This window comes from Emydura macquarii, unplaced genomic scaffold, assembly GCF_026122565.2.
Source record: "Emydura macquarii macquarii isolate MOO-44397 ecotype Brisbane River unplaced genomic scaffold, CSIRO-AGI_Emac_v2 contig_2377, whole genome shotgun sequence".
Taxonomy (NCBI): Eukaryota; Metazoa; Chordata; order Testudines; family Chelidae; genus Emydura; species Emydura macquarii.
This window is the reverse complement of record NW_027132514.1, coordinates 12,273-28,295: the sequence shown is the minus strand read 5'-3', so window position 1 is coordinate 28,295 and position 16,023 is coordinate 12,273. Positions and strand designations below refer to the sequence as shown.

General features: G+C 58.3%; 1 pseudogene; it reads left to right on the top strand.

The window, feature by feature from the left end:
• The first annotated feature begins 919 nt into the window (after positions 1 to 919).
• LOC137161845 (E3 ubiquitin-protein ligase TRIM39-like) lies at positions 920 to 14,951 on the top strand (annotated as a pseudogene).
• Positions 14,952 to 16,023: the final 1,072 nt, after the last annotated feature.

Genomic DNA, 16,023 nt, shown 5'->3' with positions numbered 1-16,023 from the left:
TTACTTTAACAATAATGATCAGTACCTCATGAGCATTCCAAAGACATCTAATGTGACATACTTTGCATTATATAATACACAATTATACTCTAAAGGAGAACATGAGGGTGTGCAGAGCATCACAGTAATGTAATATCAGCTGTGCACTCATGCAATGCCAGTCTGTATTGTATTGTATGCTTGCAGAGTGCCTTCACTGCACACAAGGCAGAGTTCAGGGACTAAATGTTCTTCAGTTTACAGTGTCTAAAGGACAGGAGAATTTGGCCAAAGCTTACCACACAAAGGAAGGGAGGTTCAAAATGGGAGGGGCTTTGAAAATCCTTAATGTTCTGTAGCATTAACATTTACAGAAATTTCCAAAGTATCAGTAACCCTGACTTTCTGTGTAAGTGTTGTGATCCCCCTCCTCTCCCGGGGAGCAGAAAGATCCCCTCACTGCACCTGTAACCCTCTGGTGAGTGTGTGTGTTACACATCCCTCTCTATGGCTGACCCACAGAATTTGTGGGTCTTTTACAGCTCTGAACTTCACAGGCAGACTCTTTAGCTCAAGCTGCAGAGACTTGCACTTTTAGTTCTGTAGGTCCCCACTTCAGTCACCAGTGCTGGTGGGTTAGACAGTTACAGAAACCTGCCTGTGGAGCAGGGGATATACTACCCACCCCTTCTCCCCACCTCTGTCCATTCCTGTTCTGTTTCTCTCCCTCCTTCGTTCCTCCTCTTTCTCTCATTTGGTTCCACTTTCCTTTTTCTTCCCTCCCTTTCCTGGTTCCTCCTTTTTTTTTCTTAAACTGTCTCTTCTCTCCTTCTGTGGCTGAGAATAGCTGATACCTGCAGTGGCCCCTCCCAGTCTACATATAATCCCACACCCTACAGAGCAAAGGGCAGAGAGATGACCAGGCACTCACCTGGCTGCCATGGCCTCCGCAGCTACAGCAGCAGAAGTGCAAGATGAAGCTATTTGCTCCATCTGCCTGGAGTACCTGACAGAGCCGGTGACTATCGCATGTGGGCACAACTTCTGCCGAGCCTGCATCACCCAGCACTGTGAGGAATGGGAAAAGGGAACAGGGCCAGACCTGACCTGTCCCCAATGCAGAGCCCAATTCCAGAAAGGGGAGTTCAAACCCAACACGCAGCTGAACAACATAGTACAAAAGATCAAACAACTGAGGACAAAACCAGGAAAAGAGCCAAAGGAGGATCTGTGTGAGAGACACGAGGAGCGCCTCAAACTCTTCTGTGAGGAAGACGGAGAAGCCATTTGCTTGGTGTGTGAGAAATCCCGGGTCACAAGACTCACACCGTGGTTCCCATTGAGGAGGCTGCCCAGGATTACAAGGTAGGAAATTGACCTGGCTTAATTAAACCCTTTTAGGACACCAGGTTTATCTCCTATTAATACAAGGAGAAAGTTTCAAACATGGCTGCCTAAAGTTAGGCACCGACATGACAGGGGCTTGGCTTTCAGAGGGGATGAGCACTGAGGGTTGTGGGTAATGGGAAAAGATCCAAACTTTTTTTGCTCCAACACTGCAAGTTCCAAAGCCTCACAGAGAGAACAGGGCTGACGGCTCCTTGTGCACCAAGACAGTCTGGGCCCGGACACATCCCTGCACCCAGTGCACAGAGCCCACAGCTGGCACCTGCGTCCTGCTCTTTTCTCTCTCCCTATCCTGCTCTTCTCTCCTCCTTCAGCTCCTCCCAGTCCAGCAGCTCTACTCCACCCATATTAACTCCTGCATCCGCTCTGCCAGATCAAATTAGTAGGATGTGGGGTGGCCTTACAGCTTAGGTACACCATGTATTACACACCTCGGTATTGTGATTGTTTGCTAAAGTTCACCCTGCTATTACCCACCATGTATAGATTGGTGCTATGATTGTCTGACAAAGTTAGGGCCAGCTGTGTTCTAACACGCTTGGGTTTTGGCAGCATGGATGGGACAACTGGGTTCAGGGAAACCACATTAAAGAACCGTGTTAGTGCTCCCATCCCCTGTCTAGGGCTATGTCTGCACTAGAGAGTGGGAGGCTGGGGATGGGAGGCTGCTGAGGTTCCCTGCCCTCACCCCAGGAGAGAGGGGAGGACATGGCTGACATTAGGCCCCTACCCAGGGTTGCAGAAGGAAGGAAGGGAAATGACCTGATTTCCCTCCCCACAGGGACCAGACTCACTGACAATCTCAGCTTGGCCTGAACTGTCCCAAATTTCTGCTCCAAGCCCTTTGTCCACTGAGGGTCTTCTCTGCCCCAAGAACGCCAAGGCTACGTCTACACGACAGGACGGCGCTGCAGCGAAGTAGCTAGGGTGACCTAAGTGTTTAGGTTCAGACCAGGCCCAAGCCTCTGTGCTCACTTACAGGGCTCAGAACCAGCCAGGAAGTTCTGGCACTTCTCCGAAGCGACTGCCTTGTTCTCCAGGATCTCAGCTTTCGTTATTTCTAAACCGAGTCTCCAGCTGTTCTGCTTGCAAAGAAAACCTGAAAAATTGTGACCCACGTGTAGGGGATGCAGAGAGCTGGGCACAGCAGCTCAGAGAGGTGTGAACTGCCCCAATCCCTCCGGGAGGGTGAGCTCAGGTGCCCAGAGAAGATCATTTAAATCTCATCATTGTTAATGATTTTATTCCCCATGTGAGATCGGAGAGGGAGAGTTACAGCTCAGCACCATTTACTGCCAATGACGCCTCCTGCCGGTGCCCCTAGCGGGTGATGTTTGGAAGATGCCACCCCTTATCTTTCCCCAGTAAAGGAAGGCCAGGCCCAGAGAGCCCAGTGATATATTTTAGCCCCATGAGGGGAGCCGGGCCCAAGGAGCTCTTGGAGCCAATCAGCAACACCGTCCTGTTCTGAACATTGCACCATCTACTGTGAACAGGCCACGGTGTCTCCTTTGGTGACTCACACGGGCAGAGATTATTTTGTGGGTGGAGCTTCAAAAACTCCAGCCACCCTTGTCCCTCTGCCCTCGCCCCCGGCTGATCCCGGCTCATTTATGAAGCTGTTCTGCTGGATGCAAAGGCTGCTTCTCCTCCTGTTTCTCACTAGCCCCTGCTGGCCCCTCACTCAGCACCTCCCTGCAGCAGCAGGCAGGGGTGTCAGCCCAGCAGCAGCCCAGGAACTCTCAGCAGCAGCAGCCTTAGCCCGGGGGCAGAGAGGAGGCGAGAACCCAGGGCTCCGAGAAAAGAAAAAGAGTGAAATGGGGAGAACTCTGGAGGGGACTCAAGGGGGATCTCTGGGGGGCTGCAGAGCAGTGCTGACTTCTGGTTTTGCCAGTGGGTGCCCTATTACTCTGCCCCCCAAGGCCCCACCCCCATTACACCCAGGGGCTAGTGGTTAGAGCATGGGGGCTGGGAGCCCGGACACCTGGGTTCTCACCTGGCTCCGGGAGGGGAGTATGGACTATTGGTTAAAGTGTGTGTGTGTGGGTGGGGGTTTGGGACCTCAGATGCCTGGGTTCTTTCCTTTCTCTCCTCGCTCTATGAGAGGAATCGGGGCTAGTGGTTAGAGTGCAGGGGCTGGGAGCCCAGATGCCTAGGTTGTCAGCTGGCTCTGGGAAGGGAGTGGGGCCTATTGGTTAGAACAGGGCTGCCAGCCACCAGGTCAACCCCTTCTCCCAACTGGCCACCAGTTCAACCCTAAGCAAAAAAAAAAAAAAAAAAAAAAAAAAAGAGTCTGGGCCCCGGCCCAGGCTTACCTCCCCCTTTGGGGCTTTCCCCCCCTCACAACTTCTGTCCTGGGATTCTAGGGCATAGTTCCCCCCCACGCCCACCTATCCCATCCTGTCCAGCTTCTCACCCCAACAAGGGGCTTTCCCAGGCTTTTCCCCATGCCCAAACCAGGCAGGTCCCTAGACTAGCCTTGCAAGTCTGCTGCTAGGGGACCCCAATTTTCTAGGGGCCCCAATGGCCACCACTGCACCCCTCCCCCACACCTAGCCTCCCCTAGCTGGGCTCCCTCTGCCAGGAGTTGGGACTCACCTCACCTGCTGCCTGGGGTCATAGCCTGGCTGGGAGCTGCAGCCACCTGCTGTTGCCATCTGGCATCTGCTCGTGCAGGTAGGAGCAGGGAGCTTCTCCTACCTGCACACGTGTGCAGAGGGTGAGCAGGCAGGGGCTGAACAACTCCCAGGACTCCTTGACCAGATCTAAGGCTATTTTTTGTTACCCAAAGGGGCAGGGCTTGGGAGTTGCCACCCCCAGGTTAGCAGCTGCAGCCACCCTGCCCCTGAGGCTGTCACAGCAGCAGGCCCCGGGACTGAGGCAGGGTGGAAAGAGCTGATTAGATCCAGCTGATGGTGGGCAGCAGGCTGGGCCAGCCCAACAGCTCATCTGCAGCCGTGCAGGGAGGGAGAGAAGCTAATCAGCGAGGACGCCAACAGCTAATCATCCGGGTGGGTGCTGAGCACCCACTATTTTTTTTCTGTGGGTGCCTCAGCCCCTCAGCACCCCAGAGCTGGCACCTGCTGACAGGGCAGGAGCACGTTGCTGTGCCGGGTGAAGGAATCACGCGCTGTCAAAGGCAAAGCGCGCCCTGGTTATGTGGCTGCCTGAGGGAGGCCACATGGGAGCCTGGACAGAGAGATGAGCCCCAGTGTGGATCTTGTTCCTGGCCTGGCCTGGGGTTCAGGGAGCGATGAACTTTGCCAGGCTCCTCACTCTCACGGCGGGAGGGACCGTTCGGAACCTTCCCAGCTATTTCCCCTCCGGCCTGTGCTCAGTGTGTGAAACTTCAGCTAAACAAACACAGGTTTTGAGAAGTGCTGAGTGTCTGCACAAAGCAGAGCGTCCCCGCTCTGAGCCTGGCATCTCTGCTTCCAAGATGCCTGCGGGGCCGGCAGAGCCGAGTCTGCTGCCTGCTTCCAGGGTATTTTACTGCTGGTGTATGAAACGCCAACGTGTACAGTCCTCTCCACCCGTCGGACAGGCAGATTAATGGCTGTTTATCACACACGCTGCCCCTGCAGGTGAAACTCCAGGGAGCCCTGGGCCCTCTGAGGAAGGAGCTGGAGCAGGCCCTGGCGCTGACGTCTAAAGAGGAGAAGAAAACCACAGAGTGGCAGGTGTGTGTCTGGGTTTATCCTTCCCTGAGCCCTTCCCCTGCAGCGCTTCCAGGGATGAAGGGGCCGTAAAGCTCCAGGTCGAGGTTATGAACCTGCTCTGGTTGTTTGCTCCATGACACAGGCTTGGTGCCGGCAGGATCAGGCCGTGTCTCTGGTGGGGATCTCAGCGCAGCAGCTCCTGTAGGCGGAGGAGGAGGGGGCAGTTCCTGGCCCGTGTGCGGTGGCGCAGACTCACCCCTGGGCTCTCTGATGGGGCAAATTCTCAATAGTGGGTTCAGTGTTTTCACTGTTACACGGGTCCTGTTTCCCTCCTGCGGGTGGGGACGGGGTGCAGGGTGCTGCAGTCATCGGGATTCAGCAGCCTCCATAAAATAGCTCCGCAGCTTCCCTGCAGCCTGGAGGAAACAGGGGTTGTTCCTGCTCCCTCCCCCGCCCCACAGTCCCTGCAACGCACCTGCCCAGTGCCTGGGCCAGACTCTAGAGCTGGGCGGAGGATTTGCCTCCATGGCTGAGGTACAAAATCCCTCCGTGGCTGGGCTGGGGCCTGCTGGCTGCTGAGCAGTTCTGAACGTTGAACCCAATTGTGGTGCTGAGCTCTGTGGAAAATCTGCCCCAGGGTGCGTCTCCCCTGCACCAACAGTCAGCTGGGGGTAACCACACCAGTCATTACTCAGGGTTCTGGGTGGGCTTGTACAGCCTGTGCTGCCGCGCCTCCACTGCTACCAATACCCCAGCGAGCTAGATCAAAGCTAGCTGGGGTGTGTCTACACGTGCTGCCGTCACACACAGCTCCCATTGCAGTGTGGACACACCATGAGTGAGCAGAGCCAGGGGCAGGTCAGTGTAAATCCAGGTGACACTTGGCCACTTCTCAACCTCTGCTGCCATCGTGTGGCCGCCTCGTCCCAGTCACCTGCTGCTGTTCCTGTGACTTTACTGTTGTCTGTAGCCAGGTGATGCCCCCGTGAAGCAGATGTTAGTTACACAATGTCTGTTCCGGGTCACCTGCCTTTCACAGTGAAATCCCGGCAGAGAGCCTGGGGTGTGCGAGGAAGACGCCAGCAGCAGGGAGGAGAGGAGAAGGAGGCGTCTCACTAGGCAGATAACAATGGCTATTTACCAGACCAGAGCGCTCAGAGCTGGGTGCTCTGGGTTCTGCATCTGAAGCCGTATTTAGAGACCCGTGGAAGGGGGCTGGTTTCCAGGAGCTCCCACTGCCCGCACCTGAAGCTCTTGGTGCTCAGCTCCACAGACAATAGGGATTTAGGTGCCTAACAATTAACACCCAGCTCTGAAGGTGTTGGACAATGTGCACAGCGGGCGCCATGGAGACTGGGCACCTTGGGACAGCCGCTGGTGTTGTTCTGAAACCACCGATTACTGCCCCGTGAGCGCGAGTTACGTCCTGCATCCCCAGAGGTCAGGGCCCAGTGATGAGTGTCGCTCAGCGCTGAGTAACTGCAGCCCCAGCGACTGTCAGACGAGGCCCAGCAGGGGCGGCCAGTCACTCACTCGAGGGGTCGTGCTGGGCCTGAGCCAGGTGGGGAATATCCCATGGGCGGGAGCAGGGCCCGGGAGCTGACGGCCTCCGTGAAGGATGCACCGTGTGTGTGAAGGGGGAGATGTGAGAAGATACGATAACGCTGCCCCACTCCAATTAGCTGTAACCCCACAGCTCCTGGGGGCAGGAGGGAAGGAGGCTGCAGGTCCACGGCCCTTGGCAGGGTCCAGGCCACATTCACAAAGCCTCAGGCAGGTGCCAACAGCCCTGCAGGCACCATCTGGGGGCTCCCACGGCAGCTGGTGCCAGGGGACTGTCAGGGCTGAGCCCGAGGTGTCTGAGTGCCCCGAGGCTGCAGCACTCCCAGGGGTGGGGTGGGGGTGGTCTGGGGATGGGTCAGTGCCAAACCCCACTGGCAGGGGTGCTGGAGGGCTGCTCAGGGCTGGGGTTAGCCGGGGCGCAGGCAGGAGGCAGAAGTTACAGCGCTGGCTGCCTCTCGCTGACTGCTCTGCAGCCCGGGAACCTTCAGGCACCGAGCACGGCCCCTCCCCCACCACACAGGGGAGCCGGACAGACGGACGGGTTAGAGCCCTGCCCAGGGAAGGGGAGGCAGGTCAGCACAGGGCAGAGGCTGGGGTGGGGGGAAGGGCTGGGGCTCACGTACGGGGGTTACAGGGAGGAGGGCTCTGGGGGCAGTGGGACAGGGCAGCAGGAGGCTGATAAAGCCCCTGGCCACATCTCGGGGAGAGTAAGAGGGACCTTCCCCAACTTCGCTGACACCCGGGTCACACGGGGGAGGGGCAGGCTCACCCCAGGGCCACCCAGCACCTCTGTGCTGAGCTGCTGGGGGGCTAGTGAGGCCAGTGCAGAGCAGCCAGCCCCTCCCCCAGCCGGGATCAGCCCTGGCTCCGCATCGTTACTGCTGGTCCTGTCAGAGGGCAGGTGGGGACACAGCTGGCATCAGCCACCCGCCGCTCTGTGCGCCACGCTGGGTCCCTACACGCTGCGATCCCAGGGTCACTGGGCACATGGGCACGGGCGCTCAGCCAGCCTGGGGCAGGCCACAGCCAGCTCTGACAGTCCCCTGGGTGCCCAACACCCACGTGAGCCCCGGGATGGCACCAAAGGGCTGTTAGCACCGGCCCTCGGCCCTGGGCATTGCAGCCCTGGGAGCAGATTGTCCCAGAACGAGCATCGCCCACATCCTGCTGGGACGGCTCCACTTGGTGTCTGAGCGCCCGGAACTGGGCACCCAAATCCCCCCAAAGCCCTGTGCAGCCCCCTGTAAATCTCCACTGTTCCCTCGATTTCTCCACCCTCCACTGCATCCATCCAGGCCACCCACCATAGCATACTGCGGCTTTACAAACACCCCAGACATCCCCACTTTGGGACTGGCCGTATTAACTCTGAACTCAAACAAACCTTTATGATACGTTTTCCAAAGAAGTAAATATCCTGACAAACCTGACACTGATTTAATATCCCCTGCTCCATGGACAGAGCCCAGTCTGTGACTTAACATCTGGCTCACGTTTTCTCTGTTTGTTTCTCAAGAGGAAAGTAAAGAATAAGAGAGAGACGATTGCAGGTGAATTTAACAAACTGCACAAATTGCTGAGAGAGGAGGAGCAGCTGCTTCTGCAGAGACTGGAGGAGGAGGAGAGGGAGACTCTGCAGAGACTACAGGAAAATGTAACCAAACTGTCCCGGCAAAGCTCCTCTCTGCAGCAGCTGATCACAGAGATAGAGGAGAAGTGTCAGCAAACGGCTGCTGAGCTGCTGAAGGTGAGACACAGACGGCATCAAAATTCTTCATCCATCCAGAATTAAAAGCTCAGATCCATGGGTCTTGATTCCAGAACTGAAGAGTAAACGTGTTCTGTGGTTTTACGCACACATAGAACATCCAGTTAAAAGCTCCATCAGTTCAAAACCAGTGCAGTGCGTGGGAGAGAGGAGTTCTGACCATGGAGATCCAGTGAGGCCCGGGGTGATTAAATGGTTGATACAAAAATGATAATGGGCTAAACCCATCCCTGCTCTGCCTCCAGAGCACTGGGCCCAACAAGGTTTATAAACACAGATTGCGAGCTGTGTGATGATGGGATCGGGCCCCACAGGGGAGAATGTTTGTGGCTAAATTACTGTCTCACCTGCATACAATGAAACCTGGTAATGCAAAATGACCTGTGAGCTTTTACCATAGACCAGTGAAGCCCGGAAGGGTGGGTCTGTTTTCTAGATGAAAGGTTGATGCGCAGAGTGAAAATTCACTGTTTTCTGCACGTGGTTTTAATTCACAACATTGATTCTCTTTCTCCTTCCAGGATGTGAAAAGCACATTGACCAGGTATGTTTCCGATGTTCATTGCGCTTCTGTTATTGGGAGCAGCTCTGCAGTGATGTGTGTACAGAGCAGCTGAGTGATGATGGGACGTTTTCTTCATAGGAGTCAAAGTATGAAACTCCAGGAACCAGAAGCCATTTCTACTGAGCTGAAGAACGTGTATAAAATTTCTCTTGACATGAAGGAAACGCTGAAGAGATTCTGGGGTGAGTGGAAACTACTGAGCCATTCAGCTGTGTTGTGCCTGGGGATCTGGACACAGCCTGGCACCCATGACACACACGGACCCAGCGGACAGGCTGGGAGCTGTGATAGCTGGAGGCTGAGGCACTGAGGGCTGGGGAGTTTCCCGGCTATTTGCACCCACCTGATTGTCGCTCTGACATCCTGACCCCAGGGGTGTCACCGAGCCAGGTGCTGTCAGGCCTGGACTGGGCCATTGTGCCGGGTGCTGCACAGGCTGGTAACGGAGGATGTGTCTCTGCATCTCCCCTGGGACATGGGGGGCTGCGTGGTGTGGCCACCGCTCAGCATTGCCACAGCCCCGTTAGCCAAGGCTGGCCGAGCTGGCTGAGCCGGGGGAGGGGCCGGCCTGGCTGCTGTGACCTGACATGGGCCGTGTTTTCCTGGAGAACAAACTGCCTCACACGGACCCTTCGTCTGCTCCGAGTGCAGCCCGGTGCGAGCTTGGGTCCATGGGGGCACGTGACTCCTGCCTTTGGGGAGGCTGGGCGGGGGGGCACCGGTGCTTGGACCGTGTCCCCATCCCCCCACTATGCCCCCTCCCTGAGACCTCACCCACACTGCACCCCCGCTCTGCTCCAGGGCCCGCTCCTGCTCAGTCTCCTCCCCCAAGAGGCACAAGCGGTAGGTGGGGGTTTCCGGGGGAGGGGTCTCGAGACCCTCTCACCAAAGGCACCCAGAGCTCGGCTTGTGCCTGGCCTTTGCGGGGGCTGGTGCTGAGGGGCCCCAGGCAGAGACACAAACCGGGGACGCTCCAGACACTTGCCTTCCCGCTGTCCCAGGAGAGCCCCTGCGCTCAGCCCCTCTGGCACCATTTGCAAGCCCTGCTGTGCCCCCAGCTCTCTCCTGCTGCAGCTGCCCGGGGAGCAGCTGTGCCCTGCGCCAGGGTCCCTCAGAGCACCGGGGCCGCCAGGCGGGGAGCGGGCACTTCCCTGATCCCTGAGCCCACCCTGGGCCTGTCTGGCTGGGTCGGGCAGAGGGTTTTGTAGAGACCCGGCTGGCTCCGTGCTGGGCCCTGGGTCACCCCCAGTTCAGCATCCAGCCAGCAGGGGGCTCCATACCCCCAGGTGCAGGGCAGCGGCAGCCTGCCTGAGGTCAGGGGGGGCAGGCTCAGGGGGAGCCGGAGGCTGTGGGGCAGCGGGAGCAGGCTCAGGGTGCTGGGCCAGGGGGGCTGGGAGCTGGGCAGGAGGCACAAACACCCTGTGCTCAGCGCTCACTCCAGGTTCTCACTCTGGCGCCGGCTCCGCTGGGGTCAGACACCGCGGTGAGGGGCCCACACAGCCAGACTGGAGAGAGCCAGGCTCTGTCCACGGGGGGAGGGGCAGCAGCTCTGTTACATGGTGCCAGTTTCACAGAATTGTCATGGGGAGGCGCCCTGGGGCACCCCCTCAGCTGCCTCAGGGTGGCCTGCAAGCTCCCTGCCTCAGTTTCCCCTCTTCAGCACTCCTGAAATTACTCGACACAGAGCAAAACATCTGAGACAAAAGTCCCCTGCTGGGGTTTACTTGGCCTCTGCCCCTGGAACCCGCCCCTCCCTTTGCCCCCTGCCATCCTGGCACCTGCCCCTCCCCCCAACCACCCTCTGCACCCTGGAGCCCCCCATCACTTCACCCCCACACACCCTGTCAGCCACTTCTCCCCTTTCCCCTCAGCTCCTATGTCTCCCATCCCTCCCCTCACCCCATCTGTGCCTCCCCTGATCCCCTCTTCTACCCTGGGGTCCATCCCCTCTCTCGACTCCCTCCTGACCCCTGCCACTCTCCTCACCCCTCTCTGCTCCCTGGTGCCCACCCCGTCCCTCTGCCGCCCGAGTGCCACCCCCCCCTCCTTGTGTCTGCCCCTCTGCTCAACCTCCTCAATCCCCCTTGCCCCTGTCCTTTCCCTTGCTTCCCCCTACTCTTCAGATGCCTGCCCCTTTCCATCCCCTGTGACATTGGCCAGGTACGACCTCGATTGTTGAACAGCTTCGTGCCCTCAGTTCTCCAGTCTGGAGTGCCTTTTACACTGCTTCACTGTGAGAACAGCCACTGGGCGTTCACACACAGTCTCTAGCATGTCACTTCCTCCCAGCTACACAGGAAGAGTGCTATAGCCAGCCACTGCTGAGTTACACTGCAGGAGACACCAGCAAACTCCCTGTCCCAAACTTTCCACCCAGAAATGTGCGTCTGGTTGCCCAGCGCTCTACTGGCCAACGCAAGCTCATAGAAAGTCCGTCATTTCATTAATAGAAAACGCTATGCACAAGCCCTGTTATCTCAAGTGAAGGGTCCCAAACACATCAACCAAACACACTGGTTTAGATAAAACAAGGTTATTAACGACAGAAAGAAGAAATTTAAGTGGTTACAAGTAATGAGGCATAAAAGTCAGAACTGGTTACAAAGGAAATAAAAAATAAAACACAAACTAACATTGAACTTCTCAGACTAAAAGAATTGAAAGCAAAAAAGTCTCTCACCCCAGGCTTCTGCAGCTCACTGGCTGGACGCCCCCAGCCGGGACCTCTCCCCAGGGCAGGGTTGTTTCAGGTGTGTCTGTTGCCGGGAGTAGAAAGGAAGGGAGGAGAGGGGAGGTATTTGTGGGGTTAGTTTCTATTCTAGTTTCCTTTACTTTTCTCGCCTCTTTGAGAAATATTTGCAGCTGGGTTAAGGCGACAGCAGGGCTGTGGGACGGGGACCCCAGCTGTGTCTGTGCCAATATGTCAATTTCCTGCTCATCCCCTTCTGCCTGCCGAAGAACGGCTGCTCCCCAGGTGCTCATGGTGTGATTACGCTGACACCTGGCTGAGGCCTTCGTTTGCCTGTTTCTGAGGCACTGGCTGTGCCGGCTTCTCTGAACTGAGTGATGCCGTTCAGGAGAATCTTACAACTTTACATGTCACGTTACCGCACGGATTGTGCCAGGAGACCCACTTGGTATGAAACGTGTCATCGTCTTGTGAAAGGGTGAACATGAGAGAAAAGACAGTCACACCTTCACTGCCCTGCCCCCGGCACCCACCCCTCCCCTCGCCCCTTCCTTCTCGGTGCCCCTCTCCTCTCTCCCCTCCTCCCCCCACCATGCATGACTTCCCCACCCCTCTTTTCCCCATCCCCCTCTGCACCTGGTGCCCACCCTCCCCTCTGCCCCTCCTTTTGCCTGCCTTCCTTTCCCCCTTCTGCCCCCCAACAGGTGTCCACCCACCCGGCACCAACCCCTTCTCTTGCTCCCTTCCACCCTCTGATGTCTGCCCCTCCTCCTGCCCCTTTGCTGCCTGCCCATCTGCTCCCCCCACCCCACAGCGGTTGCAGGCCCCTTCCCTTGCCCCCTCTGCCTCCAGCTGTCACCCCTCCCCTCTTCCCTGTCTGTCCCCTTGGTACCCACCTCTTCTCTTGCCCTTCCACCCACTGATGACCCCCCTCGATAACCCCATGGCACAAGCCCCTCCCCAACCCCCTGGTGCCTGCCCCTCCCTCGCACCCCCCCCTGTTCCACCTTCCCCTTCCTTATCCCCCACCAGCCCTGCCCCTCCACTCCCCACCCCCCTGTCCCCTGGTGCCCAGCACCTCCCTCACCCCCATCTGTCCCCTGTCTTGCCTCCCCTCTTTACCTTCAGCCCCCCATCCCCTCATCCACCCTCTTCCCCCCTGCCCACCCCCCCTGCCTCTGCCCCCATAAGGCTCCCTTTTGCCACACCCCTCTCTGCCCCCCTTGTGATCCCCTGCCCATCATCCCCCCCATTCAACCCCCAGTACCTGACCCTCCCCCTCTGCCCTCCTTGCAGCCACCCCAACATTCACCCCCTCAGCCCTCCTGGTGCCAGCCCCTCCACTCGCCCCCCCCATACCCCTGGCACCCACCCCTGCTATCCTCACCTTCTCCCCATTAACAACTGCCCCTTTCCTTGCTCCCCTGGTGCCCCCTGGGGTCTGTCTTTCCCCTCTCTCCCCTCTGCTCCCGGCATCTGCCCCTCCCCTCACCCACCTTGTCACCTTGTCACCTGCGCCTTCCCACGCACCCCCTTTGCCCACCTGGTGTGCGCCGCTCCCATTGAGATCCCTCTGCCCCGCCTGCCTGCCCCTTCCCTCACCCCCTCTAGTGTCCTGGAGCCAGCCCCACCTTTCACTGCCCCTCTGCCCCCTCCAGTGCACCCCTCTCCTCCTTCCCCCACCCCTTGGAGCCCCCTATTCCCTCATAACTCTCTGCCCCCTGGTGCCTTCCACCCTCCCCCTCTGCCTCTTGACATCTGCCCCTTCTCTTGCACCCCTGTTGTCCCTGGGGTCTGCCCCTTCCCTTCCCTCCCCCATCTCCCTGTTAGTGCCCACCACACCCATCACCCCCCATGTCTCTGTGGTGCCTGCCCCACTCCTCACCCCCTTTGTCCCCTTGTCACCTGCACCTTCCCCCGCCCCATCCTTGGCCCACCTGGTGCCCCCCACTCCTCTCATGACCCCTCTGTCACTGGGGGCTGCCCCTTCCCCTGCTCCCTCTAGTCCTCTGGGGCCAGCCCCCCTTTCACTCCCCCTCTGCCTCCCTGGGGCTCCTCTTCCCCCTTAGCCCCCCTGACACCCGCCCCTCCCATCACCCCACTCTGCCCCCTGGCACCTGACCCCCCTCGCTCTGCCCTCCGGTGATCACCCCTGCCCTAGACACCCCCGCTGCCCCTGGGCTCGTGCCTCACTCTGTGCCCCTGGTGCCTGCCCGTTCCCTCCCCCTGCTCCTGGTGCCCCCCACTCTCCTCCCCCACCCCTGGCACCTGACCCTCCTCTTCACTCCCCTCTGCCCCCTACAATCCATCCCTCTCCTCATTTCCCTGCCCCTTGGAGCCCCCCATTGCCTCACCCCCCTCTGCCGCCTGGTGCCCCCCCTTCCCTTGCTTCCCTGTGCCCCTGGGACCTGCCCCTCCCTTCACCCCTCTCTGTCCTCCTGGTGCCTGGTCCTTCCTTCCCCCACTGCCCTTGTGCCTGCCCCTCCCCTGCCCCTCCCTCTGCCTCTCCCAGCATCAGCCTGTCCCCTCCCCTGTCCCTGGGCTGCCCTCCCCTGCCTTGCCCCCGCTGACACCTTCCCACCCCACCCCTCCCCCACTCCTGCTCTCCTTCCTCTCAAGTTCGCTCCCATGGGCAGAGGGGCCCTGACTCCCCTTAATGGGCAACAACCCCCCCCAGCGATTAACGGGGACACAGGTTAATTTCCCTTTGATCCCCATGACCAGCCCCTGCCCTGGCCCTGACTCTGTGACTCTCTCCCCAGTGGACGTGACTCTGGATCCAGACACGGCAAATCCCGAACTCGTCCTGTCTGAGGATCGGAAACATGTGAGTCGTGGAGACACACGCCAGGATCTGCCTGACAATCCTGAGAGATTTGACAGTTACCCTGAAGTCCTGGGCGCTGAGGGGTTCCCAGGCGGGAGGCGTTACTGGGAGGTGGAGGTGGGAGACAAGCCTAGATGGACTCTGGGGGTTTGTAGGGAATCTGTGAGCAGGAAGGGGAAGAGCACAATTTCACCTGAGGATGGATACTGGGTCATGCGGCTGAGGAATGGGGAATACAAGGCCCTCACCTCCCCCCAACACCCCTCCCTGTGAGCGTCAGGCCCAGCCGGGTGGGGATTTTCCTGGACTATGAGGCGGGCGAGGTCTCATTTTACAATGTCACTGACAGGTCCCAGCTCTTCACTTTCACTGACACCTTCTCCGGGACGCTTTGCCCTTATTTTAATCCTGGTCTCAATGTTGGGGGTGAAAACGCGGCTCCCCTGATCATCTGCCCGGTCCCAGCCCAGGCTGGAGGGAATCTCTGTCCCTGACAGCGACACCCGCAGCAGAGACTGTCCCCTCCCAGAGCTGAGCAGCCCCCAGGCCTGTGCCCAGGGGGGTCTAAAGGGGATCACCCCCCCGCCACCTGCCCCTCAATTCTCAGCACCAGGCCTCTCAGATGGGGGAGGGGAGAGGGGTGCAGAAGGGGGTGGGGGGAGCCGGCTGCTGGGTTATGGGGGCAGGGCAGGGGGTGTGTGGGTTGGGTGGGGGAAATGTCAGAGGTGGAGGCTGAAGGTGGGGAGGGGGAGGGCGCTGTAGCATCAGGAAGGGAAGAGCCCAGCTGACATGAGGAAGACTCTGGGGGGATGTAATGAGGGGGGAGGGGAGAGAGGCCCATGGAGGAAGAGCCCCTGAGTCTCTGCCCATGGCGGGGAGTGAAACAGCCCCAGGGGGCAGCGCGGGGGCAGGGGTGGGAGCGCTGGGGCCCTGCTGTACAGGCCACTTTGCGCTGCAGCCTCAGCCTGGGGGGGAACTGGTCCCAGCACAATGGGAGAGTGGGGAGAGCTGGGAGAGGGGATTCGGTAGCTAGGGCAGGGGAAGGGGGGTGAGAGTGAACGAGGGGCCAGGCTGGGGGAGGTGGGACCTACTCACAGGAAGGAGCCCAGGCAGCTTTTCCTCCCTCCCAATGTGTTTGCCCCACTCCAGTGCAGTATGACAAACGGCTCCCAGCACAGGGTGATACTGGTAGGAAATACAGACAGACAGCTCCTGTCTTTTGCCCCTTCACAGTTTGTTGCCCCTCACCTTCCCCATCCCCTGGCCCAGGGGTAGCAGATGGTGCCGGACGGGGATCAGTCACTCCTGTCAGAATAACCCCTGTGAAATCTCAGTGTAAAATTTGGAGAAGAAAAAGAGAGATTGTTCTAATTTAGAAAATGTTATTACTGTAACAATGTGTCAATATGTTATTTACATTCAACAACATGCCTCTAAGCAGATTTTTGGAAATGGAATTAAAATTTATTTTTTGTCTTCACTCACATGTACATTGAAATGTAACTTCTCTAAACAGCGTCACTGGTATTTCAATGGTGTCATTTCAAGAAATGCAAAATATTTATC